Raw genomic sequence first — 27,102 nt, forward strand, 5'->3', positions numbered from 1 at the left:
ATGCTAGTGACTAATTGTGGATTGGTATAAATACTTGTGTTAAAGTTTGTGATTTCCATAGCATGCACGTATGGTGAACCGTTATGTGATGAAGTCGGAGCATGATTTATCTTTTGATTGTATTCCTTACGAGTGGTGGTCGGGGACAAGCAATGGTCTTTTCCTACAAATCTATCCCCCTAGGAGCATGTGTGTAGCACTTTGTTTTGATGACTAATATTTTTTGCAACAAGAATGTCAGTTCTTTATGACTAATGTTGAGTCCATGGATTATACGCTCTCTCACCCTTCCACCATTGCTAGCCTCTCTAGTACCGCGCAACTTTTGCCGGTGTATTAAACCCACCATTTACCCTTCCTCAAAATAACCACCATACCTACCTATTGTGGCATTTCCATAGCCATTCCGAGATATATTACCATGCAACTTCCACCATTTCATTTATTAATTATGACACGCACCATCATTGTCATATTGCTTTGCATGATCATGTAGTTGACATAGTATTTGTGGAAAGGCCACCGTTCCTAATTTTTATACATGTCACTCTTGATCATTCACTGGTATGCATTGGTGCTATACAAACGGTTTTTAACCCCCTTCCGCGACGACATTTGGAACCGTCGCCTAGTGAGTGACGGCGATAGGGGGTCCTTCCCACATGACCTAGAAACTGTCGGGGATATGCCCTCTTGGCACACTCGCTCGGCAAAATGAGGTCGTGTGCGACCGGCGAGCGCTCAAATACGGAAATATGTACAATAGAGCTAAAAAATACAATTATACAGGCGAAATTGTTTCCGGTCGCAAGTACATCCCACACGGTCAGTCCCCGCTAAACGTTTCCATTTGTATGTACATCCCACACAGTCGCTCCAAGGAAAACGTTTCCGTTCACATGTACACCACACACAATTTTCCCCGTTAAATCATTTGTGATAGTGTTGTCATTGCATACGATATTAACAATTTTATCATTTGCATTATTGAATGCATCACACACGGCTATCCATCACACACAATTTTTTTGTCGTAAACGTTTGTGCAAGGTGGCCTAACGCAAACAGTTTTCAAGAGGATGTTGTGCGTGAAGTGGAGATTGATCGCACGCATAGTGGATCCTAGAAACATTTCTGATCTCCACGTCTATCGTAGACGTTTCGCTTTTGCAAACTGTGTGTAGTGTAATCCCTAATTAATCCCTAATTTGAAAATCACATGTTTTGAATTTGAAAGTAGGCAATCACTTATTTCATATCCAACCATGTTTATTACAAATATAGGTTCAAGCACGAATGCATAATTCCATGCACAAGTACATATACTGAAGAACTACAGAAGCACCAAGTAAAGAATGATGAACCACAGTGTACTAAAGACTATAAAGAGAGAGGCGAAAGACATCCTGGTCGTTGGAGAAGGTGAAGCAAAATGCCCATATTGTGCCCTCCTCCATGCGTAATGCGCGCACGACTCTAGGCCAATCTCTTCTGATGGCTGCCCATCCATCCTTCACTGTCTTCATTACGAAATCTCGATGCTCATTGTAGTCTGGATGATATACTTTAACCTTCATTGCGTGTCCACCAATCATGTACTTTGTGAGGTAATCTTGAGTGAACTGCTTCGGGAACCACTACGAACGAAAAAGATTCAGACATTGTTGTCTAACAACTCATTATGGGCAGTAAAAAGAGAAGGCTGCAAAGTTTGTAGTTACCATCCTACAGCTCACTGTTGTGTTGGATAGAGCATAAACAAATAATTTGCTTGCCACCATTCGTATCTTTTTGCTAATAATCCTTATCAGTTTCCTCACTTGATGCTTGTTCATGAATTCTCATTGCCCCATACGCAAAAAGGGTCGATGTGTGGATCCTTGCCAAGGGCATATGTACCTCCAAGCAATAAGTCAATATTAGATGCTAACAAGTGTCCAGGCCTGGATCTATATGCACTACATTATGGAACGACGGGGGGAAGCCGATGGATGAAGCTAACCTCGGGGGAAAATGGTGGCCACTCCTGTTGTTGTCCTACATAAGTAGTGGAAAGGCATGATAAGTACAGCAACCTTAACATCAAACAAATATAGTAAAGGTAAACAACATCATATCCAAATGATAGCTTGAATGTGTTGGTTTCAGCATGTTGTTAAAGCGGATATAAAATGAAAGGCAATGTTATCGACAGCAGGCTTAACAACCATCAAATATTGCAATTCAAACTGGTATTGTTGAAAATGAATAGAACATAGGTAATGCTTAAACATCACACTAGATAAATGTGTAAAACTAAAATAAAGGGCATGTGTTAACTACACCAGGAATAACTGGAACCAAATATAGCCGTTCAAACTGGTATTGATGTAGTCGAGCGGCACAGTTCTGACTTGCACATAATGAACAACACATTGTGAATGACTAAAATAAACAAGACATAATGACTAGTATAACAACCAAATATAGCCATTGAAAACTAGACAGAGTCTCACTGCAACCAACCTAAGCAAATATAGATAAACAAGGCATATGCTTGAAAACTGGACAAATGCTCACTTCAACCAACCTAACAAGCAGATACAGATAAACAAGGCATCTGCTTGATAACTGGACAAATGCTCACTGCAACCAAACTAAGAACCAAATACATATAAACAAGGCATCTGCTCGATAACTGGAAAAATGCTCACTCCGACCAACCTAACAATTAAATACAGATAAACAAGGCATCTACTCACTATAAACAACCAAATATAGCCATTCGTGAAACTGAAGTGGACAATTCATACTTAAACATCACATAGCCCTATTGAACAATACATTTTTGCATAACTGAAATAATTAAACACGTCACGGTTAAAGCACCGCACGACAAATGCTACTACAACAAAGGGTACGGGTTGGCAAGCTAGAAAAGGTAAGATTTGCTGATAGAATGTTGTCTCACATTTCATGGATGGGATCCTTCCAGTTAGAAGAGCACATACCCATGGTGCACTCTTTGATGTTACAGATGGGCTGTTTCACCTTCGAAGAACCTTCGTGGGTGCCCTCCTCATGGTCGTGGTCGTGGTCGATGAGAGCTGACTTGGCAATTGAGGATCCCAAGCCGCCGCCGTAGAACGTGTCCTTCAGAAATGACAAAATGGGCTCGATGGCGTGTAAAGCTCGCAAATCCTTGACCGCTTGGCGGAGGAGATCAGCGGCAGGGCCGTCGAAGAGATCGATGACGGTTGAACCAGAGGGGTTGGTGATGGACCACTTAACCTGTGACATGGCCCGCGTGAAGTCATCGTTGTGGACGAGCTTGATGTCGTAGCCAGCTTTTCCGAGATACAGTAATACGCTAGCCCGCTGACATGAAGCCTTCGGCATGGCTACATAGTCAACGTGTTCGCCGGCTTCCGCGGCGACATGTTGCTCCGGGATCGACAGGTCGGGGCGAAAAGCGGCCACCTTGCCAATGTCCACCGGAGAGGCCATGATAAACCTCTTCTTGGTCGAACGCTCATCGGGCTCCCCGAGATACGTGTTCGAGCTTAGGCTGCGACATTCTGGAGCAGGGGATGTGGATCTGGCGGGAGGGACACCGCAGGCCCCATCTAAAAACTCAGGGGAGTGGGGCGATGGTATGGGAATCGCTGGGTAACCTGAACTTTATTGTCTAAGCTAGGAGGAACGAGCAGACCGACAGGGGTTGGCGGCGGCACCGGCGGCGGCCACGAGCTAGGGTTTGAGGGGGAGGGGTGGGTGGGGGACTGGGGAGGGGGTGTTTGAGGATACGCCACGGCTACTAAAAATTTTAGTAATGGTGGGTGGAGATGGTGGTGGACAAGGGAGGGCGACGGTTCAAATGCCTAGGTTATTGCAATTTTACTCTAAGGTCGGTGCTGGAGGAGTGTGGGCAACGGTTGAAGTACGACGGCTACTAAAATTTGGGTAAAGGAATTGATGCGGGGCAGGAGTGCCCAAGATCGCGCACGGTCCAATAACAATATAAGTGTATGATAATAAGGAAAAGTGGCGCGGAACCGCCGATTTTTGCAACGCTCAAGGCGGGTAGTTTGTTTTTATATTTCTAGATAGCCGGTCTATCGCACATGATTCGTCCTAATTTCCAAATAAACTTACCCGCCTTTAGCTTGCACGGGTGGTGGTTTTACAGCGCACTTGCATCGCACACGGTTAAGCTAGTACCTCCACCCTTTTCTCGCACTTGCGCGGTCGTGGTGATTTTACAGCGCACTTGCATCACACACAGTTGAGCCAGTACCTCCACCTTTGCTCATTCTTGCGCAGGCATGGTGATTCACAGCGCACTTGTATCGCACACAGTTGAGATATTATACCCGTGTCCGTTGAGCGTCATCAGAGTCTTTGCAGCAAAAAATAACATTAGAGAGGGTCAGAAGACAGCCACACTAGCATGTGGCCCAAATATATATGAGTGAAAAGGGTGGTCTATGATGTTCAAAATTCCAATGCACAACTTTGACCATACGGGCCCACGGTTGGGTGCATCGTCGAAGATCGATGAGAGGGGCCAAAAGTCAAGAACCACTTGGAAGTGGCCAAATATATGTAGGAATATTGGGGATGTTTAAAACTTTAAATACACAATGCATAACTTTGGTGGCACATGCCTCGCAAACCCGAAAGCATCCTTGGATATATATATATATATATATATATATATATATATGTCTATAATGACATAATGGCATACCTAGCTAGGATGCTTGGCCACCACCTCCCACTTCGTGTCAGCGGGGCGGATGCACATAATGATCGATACTTTGGTCATACGTGCATGTCGCCATGACCTACCATAAGACGGATCAATGAATCTATCATTTGGTCAAACGACAGTTGTTGTTGTCGATAAACCGCTTGGGCCAATAGATTGAACCATCATAAAAATCACACGGGAGGGGCCACAAAACCAGCACCTCTTGCATGCGGCCCAAAATGATGTACGTTAGGAAGGGGTGATGTGTGTTTCCAATATAGAATAATGTACAATTTAGATGTGGTGCCTACCTCTCGATACACACAACAACCATGAACCAAGGTAGTTAAGGACGAGATACGCAGGGTATGATTTAGGTCGAACCCAGCAATTCGATCATGTAGGAGAGAATCCTAACAACACATGAGCTCAAGCTTTGGTTGAGCGACATGTGATGGTGACTAGCCCTAACATGAACTAGGAGGAATCCATTCATGGCCAACACATACCCCTCATTATCGGTCAAAGGGATGATATATATACACTCGGGGAGCCCATAGATATGTGTGTCATCACAAAAACCGCACAAGGGAGACGTGGACGATCAAAAGACCACGTATACACTGCATGTGGCCTGAAAATATGTATGATACGGTGGTGTGTGATGTGTTTAAATCCCAAATTCACAACTTTGATGGGCACCAACTACATGACAAACCGAACACCGTACCCGACTCCAAGCCTGGTTCAATACGTATGATGTCAGTTTCCCAACTTTGAGGCGGCGGACTTTGAAAGTTGGTCATTGGATGAAGCCAATCCGATGGTACAAAGATGGCAAATCCGAGCACTACTGGCCGTTGGATATCATCTACATTCCACTAGATTGTGCCATGTGTACAATCTAGAAGACTCCATGGTTGAACTTAAGCATAATGCACAAACCTCAAAACACAAGCACTTCTCCTTTGTTCTCTAGAATCTTCCATATCTTAATTGCCCAAACTTTTTTTCTAAATGAATTGTCACTTTTGAATTTACTTTATGCTTTACAACGCACAATTCCATGAAAATAGATTTTTTTATAAAACTAATTGATTTTGGATGAGATAAACTATAAAAATTAAACGAACATCTACATCATGCATATATGACTCAAAGCTTACATGCTATAGTGTGGTATTTATTCATAAATTGGTTACTAAATCTCATCCGTGCAATGCACATGTACCTTACTAGTATCAATAGGAAACCATCATGGTCAAACCCTTCTCGTTGTTGGGTCAAAGGGATAGGTTGTGTGGCCCCCCTAATTGTGGGTAAAGGATAGTATATGTACCTCGGGGAGCCCACAGATATGTGCGGCTTCTATAAGCCGCACAAGGGAGAGATGCTCGAGAAGAACACCCTGCCCCCTATAACATGCATGCAACCTGAAAAAGGTTTATATAATCACCATAACAGGTCAAGTCAATCATTCTTTAATTTTTTAGAGGAAAAATGGTGGGTCACCCATCCTTGAACTACACCAGCCCGAGCACGCTTAACTTCTGCGTTCTATTCGACTAGGCTAGCAGATGGGAAGCCGGCCCTTGCTGATAAGAATTGCCTCCTTGCCATTAAGGTGTTTCACACTGGTCACCCTATGGGACCTACTCCCTCCAATCACACACATTTGTGCTTTTAGAAACTGTGTGGGATATTTACATGGCCGGTGTGTCGCTGCTACCTCTTGAGCATGTGTTGGTTTTCCCTTGAAGAGGAAAGGGTGATGCAGCAAAGTAGCGTAAGTATTTCCCTCAGTTTTTGAGAACCAAGGTATCAATCCAGTAGGAGACTACATGCAAGTCGCCTAGTACCTGCACAAACAAACAAGAACCTCGCAACCAACGCGATAAAGGGGTTGTCAATCCCTTCACAGTCACTTACGAGAGTGAGATCTGATAGAGATAGTAAGATAAATATTTTTGGTATTTTTGTGGTATAGATTGGAAAATAAAGATTGGAAAATAAACGGCGGCAGAAGTAGCTAGTTGATGGGAAACTAATATGATGTAAAGTAGACCTGGGGGGCATAGGTTTCACTAGTGGATTCTCTCAAGATAGCATGTATTACGGTGGGTGAACAAATTACTGCTGAGCAATTGATAGAAAAGCGCATAATTATGATGATATCTAAGGCAATGATCATGAATATAGGCATCATGTCCATGACAAGTAGACCAAAACGATTCTGCATCTACTACTATTACTCTACACATCGACCGCTATCCAGCATGCATCTAGAGTATTAAGTTCATAAGAGTGGAGTAACGCGTTAGGCAAGATGGCATGATGTAGAGGGATAACTCAAGCAATATGATATAAACCCCATCTTTTTATCCTCGATGGCAACAATACAATACGTGTCGGTTCCCTTTCTGTCACTAGGATCGAGCACCGCAAGATTGAACCCAAAGCTAAGCACTTCTCCCATTGCAAGAAAGATCAATCTAATAGGCCAAACCAAACTGATAATTCGAAGAGACTTGCAAAGATATCAAATCAAGCATATAAGAATTCAGAGAAGAATCAAATAATATGCATAGATAATCAAGTTCATAAACCCACAATTCATCGAATCTCGGCAAACACACCGCAAAAAGAGTTACATCAAATAGATCTACAAGACGATCAAGGAGAACTTTGTATTGAGAATCAAAGAGAGAGAAGAAGCCATCTAGCTAATAACTATGGACCCGAAGGTCTGTGGTAAACTACTCACACATCATCGGAGAGGCTATGGTGTTGATGTAGAAGCCCGCCATGATCGAATCCCCCTCGGCGAAGAGCCGGAAAAGGCCCCAACATGGATCTCACGGGTACAGAAGGTTGCGGCGGTGGAAAAGGTATTTTGTGGCTCTCCCCAAAGGTTTCAGGGTATAAGAGTGTATATATAGGCGAAAGAAGTAGGTCGGTGGAGCTGCAAGGGGCCCACGAGGGTGGGGGCGCTCCCTCCTGCCTTGTGGCTTCCTCGCTGCTTCCTTGACGTCCACTCCAAGTCTCATGGATCACGTTTGTTCCAAAAAAGATCCTCACGAAGGATTCATTCCATTTGATATTCATTTTCTGCGAAACACTTAAATAGGCAAAAAAACAGCAATTTGCACTGGGCTTTCGGTTAATAGGTTAGTCCCAAAAATAATATAAAAAGGCATAGTAAAGTCCATTAAACATCCAAAACAGATAATGTAATAGCATGGAACAATCAAAAATTATAGATACGTTGGAGACGTATCAAGCATACTAACCCGAAAATTTATTGTGGCATGAATGTTCAAATCCAAAAGATTCAAGACAAAATTTTAATATTGACATAAAAATAATAATACTTCAAGCATACTAACTAAGCAATTATGTCTACTCAAAATAACATGGCCAAAGAAAGCTATCCCTACAAAATCATATAGTCTGGCTATGCTCTATCTTCACCACACAAAGTATTTAAATCATGCACAACCCCGATGACAAGCCAAGAAATTGTTTCATACTTTTGTTGTTCTCAAACTTCTTCAATCTTCACGCAATACATGAGCGTGAGCCATGGATATAGCACTATAGGCGGAATAGAATGGTGGTTGTGGAGAAGACAAAATGGAGAAGATAGTCTCACATCAACTAGGCGTATCAACAGGCTATGGAGATGCCCATCAATAGATATTAATGTGAGTGAGTGTCAGGACCCCGATTCCAAGTCACATCGATCTAGCCGGTAACACCTCATATCACTTTGCGGCCTCACGCACGGTATTCCCACGGGTGTCGCCTTACCATGGCCCGGGACCGTTTGCGCCTTTTGGCTCACATATATGATAGTGTCGCTAGCATCCATATGACAGAGAACCCGAGCCGACATGGCTAGTCGTGAACCCAAAGCGGCACCAACCTATGGGGACAGGCATACATGAATCACATCGAGCATGTTGGTCAGCAGCGTGTGAATCCGGGCTATAGCACTGGGCTAACAGGACTCCAGGAACCTGGGCTGTAGCAGGCTAGGCAGGACTCCGGATGTCACCGCGTGACATTTCCCCGAAGGGACAGACACAGGAACGAAGTGAAACACATGCCAGCCAGTCAAGTGTCCTGAGCGGTAGTGCTGGGCTAGCAGGACTCCGGTGAACCGGGCTGTAGCAGACTACTATGGCTCATGGAAGCACTAGACTACATTTCCCCATAAGAGAGGCTGCCAAGGATAAACAACTAGATTGTCGGATCCCACACATACCAAGCATTTCAATCATACACACAATATGCTCGATATGTGTAAATACAACATGGCATCACAACATAACTCTACGACTCAAGTATTTATTCATTAGGCTCCAAAGAGCCAGATAAAACAAACATGGGTCTCATGACCCAACATTCAGAGCATACAAGTTAAAGCACATGCGGGAGCTTAACATGTCTGAGTACAGACTTCTACAAATGAAAAAGGCTGAGAAGCCTGACAATCCACCAGATCCTGCCGAGGGCACAAGATCGTAGCTGAGGTAACAAGCTAAACTTCGAAGTCCACACGGAACTACTAGCGAGACTGAAGTCTCTCTGCAAAACATAAAATAACCAAACGTGAGTACAAATGTACCCAGCAAGACTTACATCAGAACTAACTACATATGCATCGGTATCAAAAAAAGGGGTGGTGGAGTTTGACTACAGCAAGCCAGCTTTGACTCAGTGGCTATCCTATACTACGACTACGAGTAACTCTTTTGGGGTGGCGCACACGAGTCCACATATTCACCATATCAATACACCACTATGGATCCGCTCCCGTCTCCCTACGCGAAGGCCATCCATAGCACTCACGCTTATCTTGCGCATTTTAGAGTATCCACTTTCACTTGTCTATGAACTATGCAAGGGGTCCAAGATTCCATATCCGAGGAATCCGGCTATTCGAATAGATAATGATAACCCTGCAGGGGTGTGCTTCTTCACACACGCTCTCGCCACTTACCACCATGTACACGTTGTGTATCTCGGCAACCTTCAAGCGGAAGCCTGGCGAGGGAGTCGGCCACGACCTGACTAACCAACAAGTCTCTAGTCCAGGTTTATCGCCTATTCGGGTTCCATCCGCAAGGAGATCCGGCCGGGGTGTCGCTCACGGCCCCAAACGATGTGAGCAGGGTTCCCAAGCCCACCATCCGGGTGCCACTTGGTACACCGGGCCACTATGCCTAGTCTGTCCCAAGCCCACCTGTACCGGGTGCCACCTGGTAGACTACTAACACTACCTACAAATACCAAAAACTAGTTGCAATTCCTGGACAGAGATCGGGTTGATTAATAAGTCGAGAGAGCTTGAGCGCCCGGAGCCCAATATGGGGTAGTAACTATTCATGGATCACAAACACAGAACTCAGTTCCTGAGGACGGCTGCAATGAGACAACCCACCATGTACTCCAACATGGCCTCTCACCGCTACCTTTACCAAATCGTGTTCACACACTTAGCTCTCAATGGTAGGACATGTTCACCACATTCCAATTCATCCCCGATGAATCGGACCTGACTCAAATCTAAGCAGTAGCAGGCATGACAAACAAGCATGAATGAGTAGGCACATGAGGGCTCAAACAACTCCTACTCATGCTAGTGGCTTTCATCTATTTACTGTGGCAATGACAGGTCATGCAGAGGAAAGGGGTTCAACTACCGCAACATGTAACAGTTGAATCGTTGTTGTCCTAATGCAGTAAAAGAGAGCAAGAGCGAGAGAGTGGGATTGCATAGGAATGAACAAGGGGGTTTTGCTTGCCTGGCACTTCTGAAGATAGTATAGTTCTTCATCAGTGTCATCGATCACATCGTCGAAACCACGTCTATCGAGAGGGGACAAACACCGGCAACTGCGAAAGAACACAATCAATGCAATGCCACAATATGATGCATGATCATGACATGGCAATATACTGTGATTTGAGCTAATGCATCTAGCCATGATTTAAATGAAGTTGGTTTGAATACATGATTCAAATTCCAACTCCATATATGATTATTTAAATGCCTTTTATTTGTTTTGTCCAAAACAGAGGACAAACATTGTTCAAACATGCATGAAAATGGTACAGATGGATTCCTTGAATTTTTCTGATAATTTTCCATATTTAATTTATATAATTCTGAGCTACGGTTGATTTTCTATGATTTTTAGAAGTTTGGGGTATTTTCTGAAATTTATAAATCATTTCTGATTTATTTTAATTCCAGAAAACTTTACTGCGTCAGCACTACGTCATCATGACCTCAGCAGGTCAACAAGGCGCGGTCCAGGTCAAACATGACAAGTGGGACCCGCACGTTAGTGTAATAGGGCAGGGACAGAGGCTGACCAGTGGGTCCGGGTCAACGTACACGTCAGCATAGTCAAAGCTGACGCGTGGGCCCGCTGCAATTAGATTAACCTTAATCTATTATTGTTAGTCGATTAGTTAGGCAGTGGGGCCCGGCTGTCATTGACTCAGGTGGTAGTTAGTGGGGTAATTAGCCCCTAACAGCCGGGTTAGGTCGGCGGTTAGTCGCCGGCTATGTCCAGAGATGGCGGCGTTGCTCGGGTTTTGCCCTCCGGCGACCAAATGGACGGCGGAGGGGCTCTACGTGCAGCTGTGACTCGTCCGCATCCAACGGTGCAGTTAGCTCGAGCCGGGGTGAACCAGAACGACGGCGGGGAGCACATCCGCGGCGGCGCCCGCACGGGGTTGGCCGGGGCGGCGTTGTGGTGTGCGGGAAGAAGAGTTGGTGGAAGTTATCGGCTCCTAGGAGTGTGAGGAGCATGACGACGCCCTCGTACGGGAGCTACAGCAGCTGTGGCCGCGGCGGCGCCATGGCCGGCGGTGAGGAGCACTCGGGCTCAACGGAGCCCGCGGTTAGAGGATGAAATCGGCAGAGGGAACAGAGGGGTTCGGTGCGGAGGCTCACAGCGAGGCTAACGAGCGCGAGGGGAAGGTCGGGGATGCACTGACGACGACGAATTGTGTGACGGCGGCCGTCAGTGCAGAGGACGAAGATGGCGTCGATGACGGCGTTCCAGGGCGTCCGGCGCCGTGTGTCTCGGAGGAGATGGCGTAGAGTTCGACGACAGAGCTTTCTGGCACGATGGGGAGGCCATTAGAGCTCGGTTGGCGCGGTGGTAGCGGGCGGCAGCGACGGGCGCGCTCGGGTGCGAGTAGAGGAACGAGGAAGAGAGAGCCAGAGGAGGGGATGAACTCGAGGGAGAGTGAGAGAGGGTCGAGGGGGCGGCGTGGTACGCGTGGAGGCGACCAGGCAGTCGAGGGGCACGCAGGCAGGGAGGAGCTGGCGCGGCTCGCCTGTGCACCGGGCACGCAGCTGCTTCTCCTCCTGGCAGGAGGAAGAAGACAGTGCTGCCCTGGTGGGCTGGGATGGCTTCGGCCAGTAGGCTGCTACAGTGGTGGGATGTGCAGGTAGGTTCTCTGTCCCTCTTTCTTTCTATTTTAGTTTCTGTTTTCCTATTTATTTTAACTCTATTTTGATTTAGTCTCTGCACTAAATAATTTTATATGCTTCTGATAAATTTTTGTAGGGACTATTTGGATTATTCCAGAGCCCCTCACATTCACCCAGAATTATTGGACATATATAAAATATATAACATATATATATCCAATGCAAATAATTATTGCATTAGTTCCAAATGCCCAAAATAAATATTTATGAGCTCTTGAAAATATTGGTTTGAATTTTAGTTCTAGCCAATATTTTCAAAGAGAAACATGAACATTTTCTTGGACCCATTTGAAAAGATTTTAATGTTGATTATTTCTGAAGTGACTTCTGAGGGTTTCAACTAACCTTAATTCAACTTTCAGAATTTAGACATGATGCATGATGCTCTTAGATGCAACTAATTACAAACAAATTCTAGGGCTGTGACAACTCACCCCTACTAAACAAGAATCTCGTCCTGAGATTCATGACGTGAGGTAAGAAGACAGAGGGGACACGGAAACTGACACAGTCTTCACGATCCATGTTGCACTTCATAAGAACGTTGGTTCGATCATCATCTTTGATTATGACATCCTCTCCTTCGAGAACTTCATCCAACATGGCGACAAGAGAGCAAGACAACCTCACAAGAATAGATCATCTGTCTTAATGAACACAAGATCAACTCACAGAATGAGACATAGAAACATCCCTTGAGCTAAGACGCAAAACACGCATCAGAGATGATGGATGAGAAACATATGACAAAGGTTCAGATTGGTAGGCGACAATTCCATGCTGGAGTAGGATAGTGCATGGTTTTCAAGGTAGTGAGGAGATAATTGCCATGATTTCATAACAGGACACCTCGGGGAAGGTGACTCGTAAAATTATTCCCTTAAGTGGCAAAAAGATTACTTTTGATACAAAGATCATTGAAACTCTCTATACCAGCCTAACGAAAATCACAATTGATCGTTTGAATGAATTCGAAAGAATGGCATACTCAGTTTGGAGAGGAAACTAGGGTTATAGGACAACTCGGCAACAAAAGGCACATTCCAATTGATACTGAGGATATAACCCAGTGACTGAGCGTGCTCTCAAGAACTTGAGCATTTCCGTATTCATCAAGGTTTTACCAACATCCGTGCCGAGGATCCTGGCAACACATCATACTACCATGATAAACGGTGATGGAGGATGCAGATGCAAGGAGGACATCACTTTCTCAGATTTTTCCTTAGCAATGCCAAAGAAGCAAATCTAGATGATCGACCGAGAGACATTTAGCACTCCGCTTCTAATGTTCTCCTTGATGTACTAGGTACCACGGTCAATGCTTAAAAGCATCAACATGGCCATCAAGTAAAGGTCGGACTTAGGGAGCACAAAATCCACAAGGAACAACTTGTGGAATAGGTCATACCAAATCCTCATGGAGAAGATGGTCGAATTGCTCATTCAAGATACTACCATAATAGATCTTCCGACTAGGTGTGTCGGCCAGAACATCAACCTCGTCGGGACCTACATCATAGATCTTGGAAATGTTCCAGCCATCATATCTGCCTGAGATTCAGATCTGGCTGGTAACAGGATTTTTTTTCCAGACAACATGTCTCGAAAAGAAAGGTTGCAACACAAGTCAACGGGATAACGTTGCGAGACTCTCGGGAGATAACTATGATAGCAAGCTCCAAAACATGAGCTGGTTCTGCTACACACATGTGAACATGTTGTCCAAGACAAGCATGACCACATAGTAGTCATACAATAAAACACTACCAAAGTTCAGGTGAGGAACCATCATCGAGGATATCGAAGTCCTTACGCAATTCTGGATTAGCTCTTAGGAAGGAACTTCTTCTCCTTGAACAATCAATCAGTGGCTTGGTGTGCTAGGGAATACATATGGAGTGGAGGTAATTAATCTACCAAACCATAGAATACTTCGCACGTATGCATGACTGATTTGGGATGATTCCAGAGGAAACAAAACAAACCTTTCTCAAATTCACGGCGGTAACTTACACCTAATGCACGTGAACTTGGAGAAAGTCACTTCTTTCACCAAAACATATACTTCATGAACGGGAGATGAAGAAATGCTTGCAAAAGTTTCCAACACTAACTTAGATGTTCAACATGAATCATGGACAAGATAAGGATGTTGTCGATGGGCTCAACAACAATTCATCCAGGTTCCCATGAAGATGGAATTCCATGACTATGTGAACAAGGTGATAGCATTGGTCAGACCAAAGGATGTAATGGTGTGTGCCCGAGGAATCAACCTCGAGTAAGACAACATTACGAACATCGTTGGTTCTGATTTGATTTGAGGATAGCCCACACTCAAATCAAAGTTTGGACAAGACAATAGATCCAACAACTGATCACGAGGACCAATCAATGAATATATCATCTTTCTTCAACACACACACACACACACACAAAAGATATCCCTTAACACGAACTAAGTCAGACAAGCTTTTATCTTCCAACTCTCCAGGTTGTTGTTTAGTTTAACCAACTAGCTCAGGGGTATCCAACCAGATTCTTGGAGAAGGGGTGGTTACAAGAAACCAACTTGATCACAAACTCAACATAGCGGTCAGGTGACAACCTGGTAACACTTCGGAGAAGACATTCAGAAAATCACGAACCACCGATATGTTACTAAGCTCGAGAACAATCTTGTTTTTCAAGGCAAGACGATATGATCAAAAGAGTGAGGGATTGACACAATCATAACTCATTGATCGAAGAGTGCACCTGAAATAAGGACTAGGTAGCATGATCAATCTTAGGATGGTGATTCAACAACTAGCATGCTAAGAATGAGAGTATTGTCCATTTACTACCAAGCAACGAGTTGCTCAGAGTATTGATTTCGCACATCACAGTACACTTGTCGGCATTCTGGTTACAATAACACGGAACCGAGGAATGAACAATGATGACAAGAAGTATTATTGCGTCAAGAATTCATAAGATGTGGTGCAATTCTCATGACACTCCTGACATAAAGATGGTAACACTCCAAGGTAGAGCAGAGCAAAAGCTGGATTGGCATTTTGATCTGCGGAATACAATTGTTTTGACCCAATCCTAGATATGGATGAGGTTCTGGAGTTTTTTTCTCCTAGTCATTCTGGAATAGGATGGCTTGATGGACCACAAGAATAATAAGCATCGATAACGCGAATGCTCAACTAGTCCTGACTATCAATTGATAGATGAAGGTCGAAATATAACTGAAGGGGGACAACTCAAAGGAACATATAACTTTGTGAGTTGTGGATGCATAGATTAGTATGTCGAACCAAGTTCAACATGTTTCTTCCGGATAACCCATGCAGAGAGGTAGGACTGGCAAAGTCACAATTATGAATGGAGAACTCCTCAAGAGTACTCTGATTGTGATCTTTTGGTTCAAATAACTTCTGCCATATTGGTTCATGGTATTTGGAAGAAGGAAATACCACGGGCCTCGAGGACTATCGCAAAGGTTACTAATATCCTAAAGGAACAAGCAAACACTATCAACATGAGGTAAGTAGGGTGAATCTTGGGTTCAAAACCCATGAGTAGAATACCTACTACTAAATGGCATCACGGGATGCTTTCAAGAATGATGGCCAGAATCATCACACTGGGGATACGAAAGCATTGCTAAATTCTCGAGGACACCTAGGGTCATAATACTAACTCCAACATACATGTCGAGGCAATGGATTACCTCAACTTACCGAGTAGTGTGATTAATCTGGCTCAAGGGAACACCGGGAACGGGAAGGAAGGATTTGCAAATGGATCAGACTATTTAAAGACCTGGGATGACTCGGACAACATAACGGGTGTAAATGCTCAAAAAGATTTGAGACATCCTGCAAAATGGTGGCATAACCACTCAACATCACAATATCAAGATTCTGAGGCCAGCTATGAACATATGGAAGTAGTAGGAACTAAACTGAGGTTTGAACTCAACAATCCTACGCAACTACGGTTTAGTAACACGTCATCCTGAGAGATAGAAGAGAAGCCTAGTTCTTAACCCCCGTAGAAGAGAGAGGATGACTCAGATCAGAAGGACATAAGGTAAAGGAGTAAAAAGAGCCTTACGTTCCCTTCCACAATCAATTCCCTTATATAACTAAAGCATTTCTAGACACGACTTCGACCAGTTTGGCTTGGTAATCCTACAGGCAGTCAGGCTCTGATACCAAAGCTGTCAGGACCCCGATTCCAAGTCACATCGATCTAGCCGGTAACACCTCATATCACTTTGCGGCCTCACGCACGGTATTCCCACGGGTGTCGCCTTACCATGGCCCGGGACCGTTTGCGCCTTTTGGCTCACGTATATGATAGTGTCGCTAGCATCCATATGACAGAGAACCCGGGCCGACATGGCTAGTCGTGAACCCAAAGCGGCACTAACTATGGGGACAGGCATACATGAATCAACATCGAGCATGTCGGTCAGCAGCGTGTGAATCCGGGCTGTAGCACTGGGCTAACAGGACTCCGGGAACCCGGGCTGTAGCAGGCTAGGCAGGACTCCGGATGTCACCGCGTGACATTTCCCCGAAGGGACAGACACAGGAACGAAGTGAACACATGCCGGCCAGTCAAGTGTCCTGAGCAGTAGTGCTGGGCTAGCAGGACTCCGGTGAACCGGGCTGTAGCGGACTACTATGGCTCATGGAAGCACAAGACTACATTTCCCCATAAGAGAGGCTACCAAGGATAAACAACTAGGTTGTCGGATCCCACACATACCAAGCATTTCAATCATACACACAATATGCTCGATATGTGTAAATACAACATGGCATCACAACATAACTCTACGACTCAAGTATTTATTCATTAGGCTCCGAGGAGCGAGATATTACAAACATGGGTCTCATGACCCAACATTCAGAGCATACAAGTCAAAGCACATGCGGAAGCTTAACATGTCTGAGTACAGACATCTACAAATGAAAAAGGCTGAGAAGCCTGACTATCTACCAGATCCTGCCGAGGGCACAAGATCGTAGCTGAGGTAACAAGCTAAACGTCGAAGTCCACGCGGAACTACTAGCGAGACTGAAGTCTCTCTGCAAAACATAAAATAAGCAAACGTGAGTACAAATGTACCCAGCAAGACTTACATCAGAACTAACTACATATGCATCGGTATCAACAAGGGGTAGTGGAGTTTAACTGCAGCAAGCCAGCTTTGACTCAGTGGCTATCCTGAAATACGACTGCAAGTAACTCTTTTGAGGTGGCGCACACGAGTCCACATATTCACCATATCAATACACCACTATGGATCCGCTCCCGTCTCCCTACGAGAACGCCATCCATAGCACTCACGCTTATCTTGCGCATTTTAGAGTATCCACTTTCACTTGTCTATGAACTATGCAAGGGGTCCAAGTTTCCATATCCGAGGAATCCGGCTATTCGAATAGATAATGATAACCCTGCAGGGGTGTACTTCTTCACACACGCTCTCGCCACTTACCACCATGTACACGTCGTGTATCTCGGCAACCTTCAAGCGGAAGCCTGGCGAGGGAGTCGGCCACGACCTGACTAACCAACAAGTCTCTAGTCCAGGTTTATCGCCTATTCGGGTTCCATCCGCAAGGAGATCCGGCCGGGGTGTCGCTCACGGCCCCAAACGATGTGAGCAGGGTTCCCAAGCCCACCATCCGGGTGCCACTTGGTACACCGGGCCACTGTGCCTAGTCTGTCCCAAGCCCACCTGTACCGGGTGCCACTTGGTAGACTACTAACACTACCTACAAACACCAGAAACTAGTTGCAACTCCTGGACAGAGATCGGGTTGATTAATAAGTCGAGAGAGCTTGGAGCGCCGGAGCCCAATGTGTGGTAGTAACTGTTCATGGATCACAAACACAGAACTCAGTTCCTGAGGACGGCTGCAATGAGACAACCCACCATGTACTCCTACATGGCCTCTCACCGCTACCTTTACCAAATCGTGTTCACACACTTAGCTCTCAACGGTAGGACATGTTCACCACATTCCAATTCATCCCCGATGAATCAGACCTGACTCAACTCTAAGCAGTAGCAGGCATGACAAACAAGCATGAATGAGTAGGCACATCAGGGCTCAAACAACTCCTACTCATGCTAGTGGTTTCATCTATTTACTGTGGCAATGACAGGTCATGCAGAGGAAAGGGGTTCAACTACCGCAACATGTAACAGTTGAATCGTTGTTGTCCTAATGCAGTAAAAGAGAGCAAGAGCGAGAGAGTGGGATTGTATAGGAATGAACAAGGGGGTTTTGCTTGCCTGGCACTTCTGAAGATAGTATAGTTCTTCATCAGTGTCATCGATCACATCGTCGAAACCACGTCTATCGAGAGGGGACAAACACCGGCAACTGCGAAAGAACACAATCAATGCAATGCCACAATATGATGCATGATCATGACATGGCAATATACTGTGATTTGAGCTAATGCATCTAGCCATGATTTAAATGAAGTTGGTTTGAATACATGATTCAAATTCCAACTCCATATATGATTATTTAAATGCCCTTTTATTTGTTTTGTCCAAAACAGAGGACAAACATTGTTCAAACATGCATGAAAATGGTACAGATGGATTCCTTGAATTTTTCTGATAATTTTCCATATTTAATTTATATAATTCTGAGCTACGGTTGATTTTCTATGATTTTTAGAAGTTTGGGGTATTTTCTGAAATTTATAAATCATTTCTGATTTATTTTAATTCCAGAAAACTTTACGGCGTCAGCACTACATCATCATGACCTCAGCAGGTCAACAAGGCGCGGTCCAGGTCAAACATGACAAGTGGGACCCGCACGTTAGTGTAATAGGGCAGGGACAGAGGCTGACCAGTGGGTCCGGGTCAACGTACACGTCAGCATAGTCAAAGCTGACGCGTGGGCCCGCTGCAATTAGATTAACCTTAATCTATTATTGTTAGTCGATTAGTTAGGCAGTGGGGCCCGGCTGTCATTGACTCAGGTGGTAGTTAGTGGGTAATTAGCCCCTAACAGCCGGTTAGGTCGGCGGTTAGTCGCCGGCTATGTCCAGAGATGGCGGCGTTGCTCGGGTTTTGCCCTCCGGCGACCAAATGGACGGCGGAGGGGCTCTACGTGCAGCTGTGACTCGTCCGCATCCAACGGTGCAGTTAGCTCGAGCCGGGGTGAACCAGAACGACGGCGGGGAGCACATCCGCGGCGGCGCCCGCACGGGGTTGGCCGGGGCGGCGTTGTGGTGTGCGGGAAGAAGAGTTGGTGGAAGTTATCGGCTCCTAGGAGTGTGAGGAGCATGACGACGCCCTCGTACGGGAGCTACAGCAGCTGTGGCCGCGGCGGCGCCATGGCCGGCGTGAGGAGCACTCGGGCTCAACGGAGCCCGCGGTTAGAGGATGAAATCGCAGAGGGAACAGAGGGGTTCGGTGCGGAGGCTCACAGCGAGGCTAACGAGCGCGAGGGAAGGTCGGGGATGCATTGACGACGACGAATTGTGTGACGGCGGCCGTCAGTGCAGAGGACGAAGATGGCGTCGATGACGGCGTTCCAGGGCGTCCGGCGCCGTGTGTCTCGGAGGAGATGGCGTAGAGTTCGACGACAGAGCTTTCTGGCACGATGGGGGCCATTAGAGCTCGGTTGGCGCGGTGGTAGCGGGCGGCAGCGACGGGCGCGCTCGGGTGCGAGTAGAGGAACGAGGAAGAGAGAGCCAGAGGAGGGGATGAACTCGAGGAGAGTGAGAGAGGGTCGGGGGCGGCGTGGTACGCGTGGAGGCGACCAGGCAGTCGAGGGGCACGCAGGCAGGGAGGAGCTGGCGCGGCTCGCCTGTGCACCGGGCACGCAGCTGCTTTCCTCCTGGCAGGAGGAAGAAGACAGTGCTGCCCCTGGTGGGCTGGGATGGCTTCGGCCAGTAGGCTGCTACAGTGGTGGGATGTGCAGGTAGGTTCTCTGTCCTCTTTCTTTCTATTTTAGTTTCTGTTTTCCTATTTATTTTAACTCTATTTTGATTTAGTCTCTGCACTAAATAATTTTATATGCTTCTGATAAATTTTTGTAGGGACTATTTGGATTATTCCAGAGCCCCTCACATTTACCCAGAATTATTGGACATATATAAAATATATAACATATATATATCCAATGCAAATAATTATTGCATTAGTTCCAAATGCCCAAAATAAATATTTATGAGCTCTTGAAAATATTGGTTTGAATTTTAGTTCTAGCCAATATTTTCAAAGAGAAACATGAACATTTTCTTGGACCCATTTGAAAAGATTTTAATGTTGATTATTTCTGAAGTGACTTCTGAGGGTTTCAACTAACCTTAATTCAACTTTCAGAATTTAGACATGATGCATGATGCTCTTAGATGCAACTAATTACAAACAAATTCTAGGGCTGTGACAACTCACCCCTACTAAACAAGAATCTCGTCCTGAGATTCATGACGTGAGGTAAGAAGACAGAGGGAACGGAAACTGACACAGTCTTCACGATCCATGTTGCACTTCATAAGAACGTTGGTTCGATCATCATCTTTGATTATGACATCCTCTCCTTCGAGAACTTCATCCAACATGGCGACAAGAGAGCAAGACAACCTCACAAGAATAGATCATCGTCTTAATGAACACAAGATCAACTCACAGAATGAGACATAGAAACATCCCTTGAGCTAAGACGCAAAACACACATCAGAGATGATGGATGAGAAACATATGACAAAGGTTCAAATTGGTAGGCGACAATTCCATGCTGGAGTAGGATAGTGCATGGTTTTCAAGGTAGTGAGGAGATAATTGCCATGATTCCATAACGGGACACCTCGGGGAAGGTGACTCGTAGAATTATTCCCTTAAGTGGCAAAAAGAATTACTTTTGATACAGAGATCATTGAAACTCTCTATACCAGCCTAAGGAAAATCACAATTGATCGTTTGAATGAATTCGAAAGAATGGCATACTCAGTTTGGAGAGGAAACTAGGGTTATAGGACAACTCGGCAACGGAAGGCACATTCCAATTGATACTGAGGATATAACCCAGTGACTGAGCGTGCTCTCAAGAACTTGAGCATTTCCGTATTCATCAAGGTTTTACCAACATCCGTGCCAAGGATCCTGGCAACACATCGTACTACCATGATAAATGGTGATGGAGGATGCAGATGCAAGGAGGACATCACTTTCTCAGATTTTTCCTTAGCAATGCCAAAGAAGCAAATCTGGATGATCGACCGAGAGACATTTAGCACTCCGCTTCTAATGTTCTCCTTGATGTACTAGGTACCACGGTCAATGCTTAAAAGCATCAACATGGCCATCAAGTAAAGGTCGGACTTCGGGAGCACAAAATCCATAAGGAACAACTTGTGGAATAAGTCATACCAAATCCTCATGGAGAAGATGGTCGAATTGCTCATTCAAGATACTACCATAATAGATCTTCCGACTAGGTGTGTCGGCCAGAACATCAACCTCGTCGGGACCTACATCATAGATCTTGGAAATGTTCCAGCCATCATATCTGCCTGAGATTCAGATCTGGCTGGTAACAGGATTTTTTTCAGACAACATGTCTAGAAAAGAAAGGTTGCAACACAAGTCGACGAGATAACGTTGCGAGACTCTCGGGAGATGAACTATGATAGCAAGCTCCAAAACATGAGCTGGTTCTGCTACACACATGTGAACATGTTGTCCAAGACAAGCATGACCACATAGTAGTCATACAATAAAACACTACCAAAGTTCAGGTGAGGAACCATCATCGAGGATATCGAAGTCCTTATGCAAGTCTGGATTAGCTCTTAGGAAGGAACTTCTTCTCCTTGAACAATCAATCAGTGGCTTGGTGTGCTAGGGAATACATATGGAGTGGAGGTAATTAATCTACCAAACCATAGAATACTTCGCACGTATGCATGACTGATTTGGGATGATTCCAGAGGAAACAAAACAAACCTTTCTCAAATTCACGGCGGCAACTTACACCTAATGCACGTGAACTTGGAGAAAGTCACTTCTTTCACCAAAACATATACTTCATGAACGGGAGATGAAGAAATGCTTACAAAAGTTTCCAACACTAACTTAGATGTTCAACATGAATCATGGACAAGATAAGGATGTTGTCGATGGGCCTCAACAACAATTCATCCAGGTTCCCATGAAGATGGAATTCCATGACTATGTGAACAAGGTGATAGCATTGGTCAGACCAAAGGATGTAATGGTGTGTGCCCGAGGAATCAACCTCGAGTAAGACAACATTACGAACATCGTTGGTTCTGATTTGATTTGAGGATAGCCCACACTCAAATCAAAGTTTGGACAAGACAATAGATCCAACAACTGATCACGAGGACCAATCAATGAATATATCATCTTTCTTCAACACACACACACACACACACAAAAGATATCCCTTAACACGAACTAAGTCAGACAAGCTTTTATCTTCCAACTCTCCAGGTTGTTGTTTAGTTTAACCAACTAGCTCAGGGGTATCCAACCAGATTCTTGGAGAAGGGGTGGTTACAAGAAACCAACTTGATCACAAACTCAAAATAGCGGTCAGGTGACAACCTGGTAACACTTCGGAGAAGACATTCAGAAAATCACGAACCACCGATATGTTACTAAGCTCGAGAACAATCTTGTTTTTCAAGGCAAGACGATATGATCAAAAGAGTGAGGGATCGACACAATCATAACTCATTGATCGAAGAGTGCACCTGAAATAAGGACTAGGTAGCATGATCAATCTTAGGATGGTGATTCAACAACTAGCATGCTAAGAATGAGAGTATTGTCCATTTACTACCAAGCAACGAGTTGCTCAGAGTATTGATTTCGCACATCACAGTACACTTGTCGGCATTCTGGTTACAATAACACGGAACCGAGGAATGAACAATGATGACAAGAAGTATTATTGCGTCAAGAATTCATAAGATGTGGTGCAATTCTCATGACACTCCTGACATAAAGATGGTAACACTCCAAGGTAGAGCAGAGCAAAAGCTGGATTGGCATTTTGATCTGCGGAATACAATTGTTTTGACCCAATCCTAGATATGGATGAGGTTCTGGAGTTTTTTTCTCCTAGTCATTCTGGAATAGGATGGCTTGATGGACCACAAGAATAATAAGCATCGATAACGCGAATGCTCAACTAGTCCTGACTATCAATTGATAGATGAAGGTCGAAATATAACTGAAGGGGGACAACTCAAAGGAACATATAACTTTGTGAGTTGTGGATGCATAGATTAGTATGTCGAACCAAGTTCAACATGTTTCTTCCGGATAACCCATGCAGAGAGGTAGGACTGGCAAAGTCACAATTATGAATGGAGAACTCCTCAAGAGTACTCTGATTGTGATCTTTTGGTTCAAATAACTTCTGCCGTATTGGTTCATGGTATTTGGAAGAAGGAAATACCACGGGCCTCGAGGACTATCGCAAAGGTTACTAATATCCTAAAGGAACAAGCAAACACTATCAACATGAGGTAAGTAGGGTGAATCTTGGGTTCAAAACCCATGAGTAGAATACCTACTACTAAATGGCATCACGGGATGCTTTCAAGAATGATGGCCAGAATCATCACACTGGGGATACGAAAGCATTGCTAAATTCTCGAGGACACCTAGGGTCATAATACTAACTCCAACATACATGTCGAGGCAATGGATTACCTCAACTTACCGAGTAGTGTGATTAATCTGGCTCAAGGGAACACCGGGAACGGGAAGGAAGGATTTGCAAATGGATCAGACTATTTAAAGACCTGGGATGACTCGGACAACATAACGGGTGTAAATGCTCAAAAAGATTTGAGACATCCTGCAAAATGGTGGCATAACCACTCAACATCACAATATCAAGATTCTGAGGCCAGCTATGAACATATGGAAGTAGTAGGAACTGAACTGAGGTTTGAACTCAACAATCCTACGCAACTACGGTTTAGTAACACGTCATCCTGAGAGATAGAAGAGAAGCCTAGTTCTTAACCCCCGTAGAAGAGAGAGGATGACTCAGATCAGAAGGACATAAGGTAAAGGAGTAAAAAGAGCCTTACGTTCCCTTCCACAATCAATTCCCTTATATAACTAAAGCATTTCTAGACACGACTTCGACCAGTTTGGCTTGGTAATCCTACAGGCAGTCAGGCTCTGATACCAAAGCTGTCAGGACCCCGATTCCAAGACACATCGATCTAGCCGGTAACACCTCATATCACTTTGCGGCCTCACGCACGGTATTCCCACGGGTGTCGCCTTACCATGGCCTGGGACCGTTTGCGCCTTTTGGCTCACGTATATGATAGTGTCGCTAGCATCCATATGACAGAGAACCCGGGCCGACATGGCTAGTCGTGAACCCAAAGCGGCACCAACCTATGGGGACAGGCATACATGAATCACATCGAGCATGTTGGTCAGCAGCGTGTGAATCTGGGCTATAGCACTGGGCTAACAGGACTCCGGGAACCCGGGCTGTAGCAGGCTAGGCAGGACTCCGGATGTCACCGCGTGACATTTCCCCGAAGGGACAGACACAGGAACGAAGTGAAACACATGCCGGCCAGTCAAGTGTCCTAAGCAGTAGTGTTGGGCTAGCAGGACTCCGGTGAACCGGGCTATAGCAGACTACTATGGCTCATGGAAGCACTAGACTACATTTCCCCATAAGAGAGGCTGCCAAGGATAAACAACTAGATTGTCGGATCCCACACATACCAAGCATTTCAATCATACACACAATATGCTCGATATGTGTAAATACAACATGGCATCACAACATAACTCTACGACTCAAGTATTTATTCATTAGGCTCCGAAGAGCCAAAAAACAAACATGGGTCTCATGACCCAACATTCAGAGCATACAAGTTAAAGCACATGCAGGAGCTTAACATGTCTGAGTACAGACTTCTACAAATGAAAAAGGCTGAGAAGCCTGACTATCCACCAGATCCTGCCGAGGGCAAAAATCGTAGTTGAGGTAACAAGCTAAACTTCGAAGTCCACGCGGAACTACTAGCGAGACTGAAGTCTCTCTGCAAAACATAAAATAACCAAACGTGAGTACAAATGTACCCAGCAAGACTTACATCAGAACTAACTACATATGCATCGGTATCAAAAAAGGGGTGGTGGAGTTTGACTGCAGCAAGCTAGCTTTGACTCAGTGGCTATCCTAACTACGACTGCGAGTAACTCTTTTGAGGTGGCGCACACGAGTCCACATATTCACCATATCAATACACCACTATGGATCCGCTCCCGTCTCCCTACGCGAAGGCCATCCAAAGCACTCACGCTTATCTTGCGCATTTTAGAGTATCCACTTTCACTTGTCTATGAACTATGCAAGGGGTCCAAGATTCCATATCCGAGGAATCCGGCTATTCGAATAGATAATGATAACCCTGCAGGGGTGTGCTTCTTCACACACGCTCTCGCCACTTACCACCATGTACACGTTGTGTATCTCGGCAACCTTCAAGCGGAAGCCTGGCGAGGGAGTCGGCCACGACCTGACTAACCAACAAGTCTCTAGTCCAGGTTTATCGCCTATTCGGGTTCCATCCGCAAGGAGATCCGGCCGGGGTGTCGCTCACGGCCCCAAACAATGTGAGCAGGGTTCCCAAGCCCACCATCCGGGTGCCACTTGGTACACCGGGCCACTATGCCTAGTCTGTCCCAAGCCCACCTGTACCGGGTGCCACCTGGTAGACTACTAACACTACCTACAAATACCAAAAACTAGTTGCAATTCCTGGACAGAGATCGGGTTGATTAATAAGTCGAGAGAGCTTGGAGCGCCCGGAGCCCAATATGGGGTAGTAACTATTCATGGATCACAAACACAGAACTCAGTTCCTGAGGACGGCTGCAATGAGACAACCCACCATGTACTCCAACATGGCCTCTCACCGCTACCTTTACCAAATCGTGTTCACACACTTAGCTCTCAATGGTAGGACATGTTCACCACATTCCAATTCATCCCCGATGAATCGGACCTGACTCAATCTAAGCAGTAGCAGGCATGACAAACAAGCATGAATGAGTAGGCACATGAGGGCTCAAACAACTCCTACTCATGCTAGTGGCTTTCATCTATTTACTGTGGCAATGACAGGTCATGCAGAGGAAAGGGGTTCAACTACCGCAACATGTAACAGTTGAATCGTTGTTGTCCTAATGCAGTAAAAGAGAGCAAGAGCGAGAGAGTGGGATTGCATAGGAATGAACAAGGGGGTTTTGCTTGCCTGGCACTTCTGAAGATAGTATAGTTCTTCATCAGTGTCATCGATCACATCGTCGAAACCACGTCTATCGAGAGGGGACAAACACCGGCAACTGCGAAAGAACACAATCAATGCAATGCCACAATATGATGCATGATCATGACATGGCAATATACTGTGATTTGAGCTAATGCATCTAGCCATGATTTAAATGAAGTTGGTTTGAATACATGATTCAAATTCCAACTCCATATATGATTATTTAAATGCCTTTTATTTGTTTTGTCCAAAACAGAGGACAAACATTGTTCAAACATGCATGAAAATGGTACAGATGGATTCCTTGAATTTTTCTGATAATTTTCCATATTTAATTTATATAATTCTGAGCTACGGTTGATTTTCTATGATTTTTAGAAGTTTGGGGTATTTTCTGAAATTTATAAATCATTTCTGATTTATTTTAATTCCAGAAAACTTTACTGCGTCAGCACTACGTCATCATGACCTCAGCAGGTCAACAAGGCGCGGTCCAGGTCAAACATGACAAGTGGGA

Source organism: Triticum aestivum, chromosome 7A (assembly GCF_018294505.1).
Source record: "Triticum aestivum cultivar Chinese Spring chromosome 7A, IWGSC CS RefSeq v2.1, whole genome shotgun sequence".
In the NCBI taxonomy this organism is placed as follows: Eukaryota; Viridiplantae; Streptophyta; class Magnoliopsida; order Poales; family Poaceae; genus Triticum; species Triticum aestivum.